The following is a 6,357-nucleotide window of genomic DNA, read 5'->3' on the forward strand; positions in this document are numbered from 1 at the left end:
CCTAAACACTGCACTGGGACTAATTTGTAGTCCTTTTCTTATTTCTAAAATGGGGGAAGTTCCTGTGGGGACTAGCACTTGAGCCCTGTAAATTTAGCAAAGCTGAATTGTTGGTTTGCTGCTGATTTCCTGGGGAAGGCTTTTTGTGCAGCTCAGGTTTTAATGGTTGTCCTTATAGGTACTTCCAGGTCTCATGAGATCTGGTACACCTGGGGTGTGTAGAAACTCTGGTCTGGGCCTGAGTCTTTTCAGCAAACTGCACCCCCTGCAGTTCTATATTCCTGGCCAGTCTATACAGAATAGGCCTGTGCTTATTGGGCGGCAGATCAACTGTCCTTGCTGTGCCCCAGTGTTACCCTGGTGGCCTGTCTCCCCCACTGCCCACACTCCAAACACTTCCCATGGGCGGGCCACGCACTAGTCCCTTGTGATGACTCACTGGCCACTGAGTGGCTTGTTTTTTCAGTTGTTGTGGCTCCTTGCTCCTATGTGGGTCCATAGGAACCCTGTCAGTGGTCTTGCTGGCCTGGGGGCCACTAAGGCCCTCTTCTCCTCTGCTGCCTCCAAGCAGCTTCATCTGAAGGGCATGGCTGCGGTTTTTGCCAGCTTTTGCTCTGTGTGCTTACCAGAGCCAGCCTTGAAGTGGCCAGGGCTCGAAACGGTTGGAGTGATCCTTTCTTTCCCTCATCGTGGCTTCTCCTGCCTTCATGCACTCCATACATCTCTCCTCCTCTTCCCCTGAGCTCTAGCGGCCCCAACTTGGCTGTCGTTGCTTTTTAATAGTTGTAAATTGGTTGATTGTGGGAGAGAGTGATGCCGGGGACCGTCTATTCTACCATCTTGATTGGAAGTCTCCCTGACTCTCAGTTTATTTTTAATTTTAGAGTTAGCTTATTTTTTTATTTAAATGTAAAACATTTACATGGGTCACAAATAAAATATCTGTAAAAACATATATTCAGAAAAGTCTTGCTTCCATCTCTGTCTCTTCTACCCCATTCTCCACACCCCTATCCCAAAGGTTTCTGACTCATCCTTCCCATGTTTCTTTATGAAAAAGTAAGCCATATATCTATATCTGTATCTATATATTTATATTCTTATTTACCCCATTTCTTACAAAAGATGGAAAAGTATTAGTATCTTGAAGCACTTCACTTTAAATGTATGAGTCTTAAACTCTTTCTACTTTTAAAATCTGCAAACAAGGCTTGTAATAGCCAACAGCATATAAACTTAAGGAAATGTTCATTTGAAATGGTAAATGATGGACACCTATTTAAAACTAAGATGGCAGTGAAGGATACACATTGTATCATCATGAGAATTTATTGCTATTTTGCCTTTGTTGTTCTGTTTTCCCTCCCTGTTGACCAGAAGTACACAGCTGCCTGGAGACTTGACGAGCCTATACCCCATAGCACTTTGCTCATGAACCAGTTCCACATTCATCTCATTGTTTTACAGTTATTTATATGCCTTTTTTGACAAATATTGCATGAGACCTGAGAGCAGGGAATGTGTTTCCAATTCCTATGTGTATCTCAAGCAGCATGTCATTGGGGAAAATTTACTGTCTTTGGATTCTCGGCTGTGCCACCTCGTGGCTGCATGAACGTGTGCATGTTACCCCATGCTGTGGACTTCAGTTTTCTCACCTGGAAAGTAAGAGCAATGTCCTGTTGCAGGACGGTTGATAACATTAAGTGACATAGTGTGAGTGAAGGACGCCGTGCATGGCCCAACCATTCTCTGATCTCTCAGTGCCACTTGGCCACCATTTTGCTCATTCCCAGATTCAACTAACATTTCCGTTTGTGATAACAGCTCTTTCTATAAATTTTATATATTCATTTGTTTACTGTCTGTGACCCCACAAGTCAAGACCACCCATGATGTGCCTGATAGGGCTCGCTCTATTGAGAACAGATATTCTTGCTTCCCAATTGTATTAGTCCTTTTTGTGTTGCTATAACAGAATACTTGAGACTGGGTGACTTATAAGGAAAAATGCGATTTATTGCTTACAGTTTCTGAGGCTAGGAAGTCCAAAGTCCATCTGGTGGTGGTGACAGTACCCAGGGGTCTCACACTGCAAGATGGTGGAAGCAGAGAGAGCCAGAGAGATAGACTGTCCTCTTCTTTTAAAGCCCTCAGAACCATGCCCCTGACCACCATTTATAACCCATTCACTATGGCATGGTCCTACAATCCAATCACCTCTTTAAGGCTCCACCTTTAAATTACCATAGCAGGATTTCCCACCCTCTTAACAGTCACAGTGGGGGCTAAGTTTCTAATACATAAAACTTGAGGGACACAATTCAAGCTTCAGTGAGTTTTGGGGGGACATAATTCAATCCACTATACCAATTCATAGCAAAACTGGAGTTAATGGAGGAAGTTGGGACACCTGTCCACAGCTCCAGGGAGCAACGTTCCCAGAGACAACAAGTGAAAGGTGCCCCTGAGGTTGTGCGGCTTCCCAGCCTCGCTCCCGGGCCTCCAGTCTACAAACCTACCTGTTTCCAGACCTTCCTCTGTCTGCTTTTCCTGCCCCTTCTACCTGGGCTTCGCCTCATCCTTTCCCTGCAGCAGCTTCTAGGAGAAGTTATTTGCTCCATTCCTTTCTCTTTTATCAGCTCTTCTTCCTTTTTCCCATTTACTCTTCGATTCACTGCATTCTAGCTTTTACCTTCCTTAGACTGAAACATATTCCAGTAAAATCACTGTAATTTCCAGGCCTTTGCACTTCCTCACTTGAAACCTTTCATCATTCTGTTTTCCATCATATCTACACCTCTCCTGCCCCCAACTCCATATCTTCCTTACCTGTTTTATTTTCCTTCATAACACTTATCCAATATATTACATTTTTATGTATTTATTTATTTATTGTCTGTGTTCCCTACTAAAATGTGATACTAGAGGGCAGGGAGTTTTGTTTTCTATTTTGTTCACTTGTTTATCCCCAGTGCCTCGAACAGGATATGCATCTAATGCATATTCACTGACTTGAAAGAATAAATGACTTTCTGATTTCTAAATTCGTTGTGTCCTTTTCTGACTATGTGCTGCTTGACCTCCCCCTCAGTGACCCTCGTCACTGGCTTCCCTGTACTCCCGTGACCATGCTCTCTCCTGTGGTCCCTTCTATGTTCAGAGAACTTCTCGTTTCCCTTTGTCAGCTTCTTTTCTTGTTACTATTAAATAATGGCCATCCTGGTATTGTCCCTGTTACTTTTCTCTTCCCATTCTACACACTTTTCCAGGCAAGCTTATCCACACTCATGGTTTCAACTGCGGCGGTGGGTGGTGACAGTGATGACGTGTGGTTTGACAGCCAGAAGCCCGAGTTCTTGTCTCTTGGCCTCTGTGGACTTTGAGGGCCACTCAACCCATCAGGCTTCAGTTTCTTCAACTATAAAATGAGAGGAACAACCTGAGTCCTGAGATCATACAAAAAAGTGGAACTAAATTAACAGCCACGACTCTGTCGTGACAACCAATTTATAAGCTTTACCATTCTAAATTCAGCTCTGTGTATCTCACCTCTTCTTGTAGTGCACTTAAAATTCTGTGCATCCATTTTCTGTGTACCAGAGTCATAGGTGGTCACTTTAGATGGCAAACTTCACATGGCAAAAGCCTTTTAACCTCAGCACGTGGTTGAGTAGAGCACCTGGCGCTTCCTATGTACTGGCTGCAGTGACCTGAACAGCGTTCAGATTGACTTTATAGTAAGTTTAGAAATGTCAAGATTACAAGCAGATTTGCTGTGTTTTGCTCCTGTTAGTTTATCCAAAGGAATAAGAAAGGAAACTGATGCCTTGAATTGCCAAATTCAAACCCTTTTAGTAAAATAGGGGCTAAGTGGAAAAACCTGCCCTAGATGCCTTTGTGATACTTCATTATGCTCAGAGTAGGCACTTCATACATACCTGTTGGATGACTGTTGAATGACTCCAGTTACTCCAGCAGCTACAGCTTTAGTGAGTTCCTAGGAGCAGCTAGCCATATCTCTTACTGCTGGCTGCTGCAAGACATGTATGGTGGTGGCATGGCTGCTGGGTGATTGCACAGGAGAAAGGCCAATCCCAAATACACACCTAGAAATTTAGTAAGAGAAGCTTAGCAGAGAACTGCATAAAACAGCAAATAGAAAGACTAAATACAGTTAATGTAAATCTCATTCAGTGAGGTATGCTAATTAAAAACAAAACAAAACAAAGCTCATGTCTGGTTGCCTGAGCACTGACTCTGGCCTACAGATGAGTTTTGAACAAAAATTTTTATTTTAATCATTTTTTTGGTGGGGCCTATACAATCCTGTTTTCCACAGTTCCTAGCACCCCCTGTTATCTTTTCTTCAGTCATGTACACAATGTGTGAAACTACTGAAGGTGGAAACCCCTGGCTTAGAGGAAGCAGAAACCAGAGAGACCTTTGGATGCCAGACTGGCCTAAAGTTAGAATGTAGTCTTTGAAATTGGTTTAACTGAGTTTTCAGAACTGATGGGTGTGTTATTTTATCTAAATTTTCTTAAGAGCTTTGTTTATTGCTACAGCCTGTAAAGACTTAAAAAAGAAGGGCTCGGGAGTAATTTTCCAGAGGACCTTACAGATGTGCATTTTTCCAATAATTAAGAATTGTTTATTGTGTGTTCTATGTACCAGCCTAGGTGCACAGGTGTATGACACCTCACGGAATTTGCAAAACCATGGGAGGCTCAGAGAGTAAGGACTTACTCAAGGGTACTCAAGTCACTGCTGCAGAGGACAGACTCATGCCAAATGACTTCCTAACATATTGGGCACTGAAAAGAATGATAATAATTTTATAATCAATAAATGATCAGTCTGAAGAGAGGTCTGCTGCAAGATTATAATAAAATAAAAATAACGAACATTTATTGAGTGCCTACTATGTGCTGACATTAAGTGTTTACATGTATTAAATTGACTCACTTAATTCTCACATCAGCTCTATAAGGTATTATTCTTATTTTACAGATGAAGAAAGTGAGGTTCAAAGAAGTTAAATAACTTGTTTGCCCAAGGGCACAGTTAATGAATGACTGAACCAGAATTTGAACCCAGGCAATCAGCTCTGAAGTTTATACCTTAGGTACATAAACTGTGTTTAAGCTATTTTTTTTTTGATGGGGGGTGGGGGTGGATGTAGATGACAATAAATTAAACACTAGCCTGCATTTAAAATCCAATGAAATATTTCTGGTAAAAAGTCAATGATGGAATCTTTATTGTTATTTTTATTGACGGCATTTTATTACTATATCATCGCGATATACAAATGTCAATTTCTTTGGAGAGCTATAGAACTATAAAATATTTTTTGAATCTAATTAGATGGAGACAGGCTTTATTTATTAGAGAAATAAGAAAAAAAAAAAAAACCCCACGGGATATGCAGCTCTCAGCAGAAGAACCACAGCTCCTCTTCCACAAAGCCACCCTCTGTTTCTATTCTACTGTCACTAAGTCCAGATGTTCTCATCCTCCTAGTGGATATTTTCCAGTGGGAACTTCTTGTTCAAGCAAATCAAAGCAGAGCAATGTTTTACGTAGGTTGGACTTTGGCTGTTGTGAGCCATTCCTTATAAAAGACATGCAGGGCAATTCTGTTGCTTTTGTGTTGTGTTCATCAATGCCTCCCCCTCATTCATTAAATTAAACTGCTTTTTGTATTTCAAAAAAAGAAAAAAAGATTCAAATTTCAAGTCTGGGATAGTACAGAAAATATTCCTCCTAAAATACTAGAGGAAGCAGGAACTTGCTACGGGTTCTCTGCTCACAGTTGTAAAAATGACATTATGACAAGGGTATTTTTCTTGACCTAGCTTTTAAAATAACAATTGATTCTGAGGACTCATGTTATATTCATAAATAATGATTGTTGAAAGTTATATGAATAAAAAGAGTAATTTTAACTTAATTTCTATATATTTAAAATGTGGTTTAAGAGTAAAGGAAGCTTCTGGAGAAGAAAAAAGATGCCCCAGATTTCTAACACCACTTTTCATTCTTGGGTGTTCCCTTCCAGTGTATTACATCAGTGAGTAATTAATGGATATAAGGCAAGACACATGTATGGTACTAAAGTTCTATTACTTAGCTTAAGTTTTATGACCCATCCTGCAAGATGACTCGTAGGAAAAAGGAGGTCTTCCCCCCACAACTTTTAAAATGATTTTTAAGTACAATTAAGTAAATTGGGGAATTTGACTATTTTCTTGAGTTTGAGAGGGTGTGGTGACTGTTAAAACCAACAGTTTGTTGATTTTATGTAGAAGTTGTGCAGGCTGGCAAAGCAGAATATCTAAAAGTATTAAAAAA

The sequence above is a fragment of the Cynocephalus volans genome, chromosome 7 (assembly GCF_027409185.1).
Source record: "Cynocephalus volans isolate mCynVol1 chromosome 7, mCynVol1.pri, whole genome shotgun sequence".
Taxonomy (NCBI): Eukaryota; Metazoa; Chordata; class Mammalia; order Dermoptera; family Cynocephalidae; genus Cynocephalus; species Cynocephalus volans.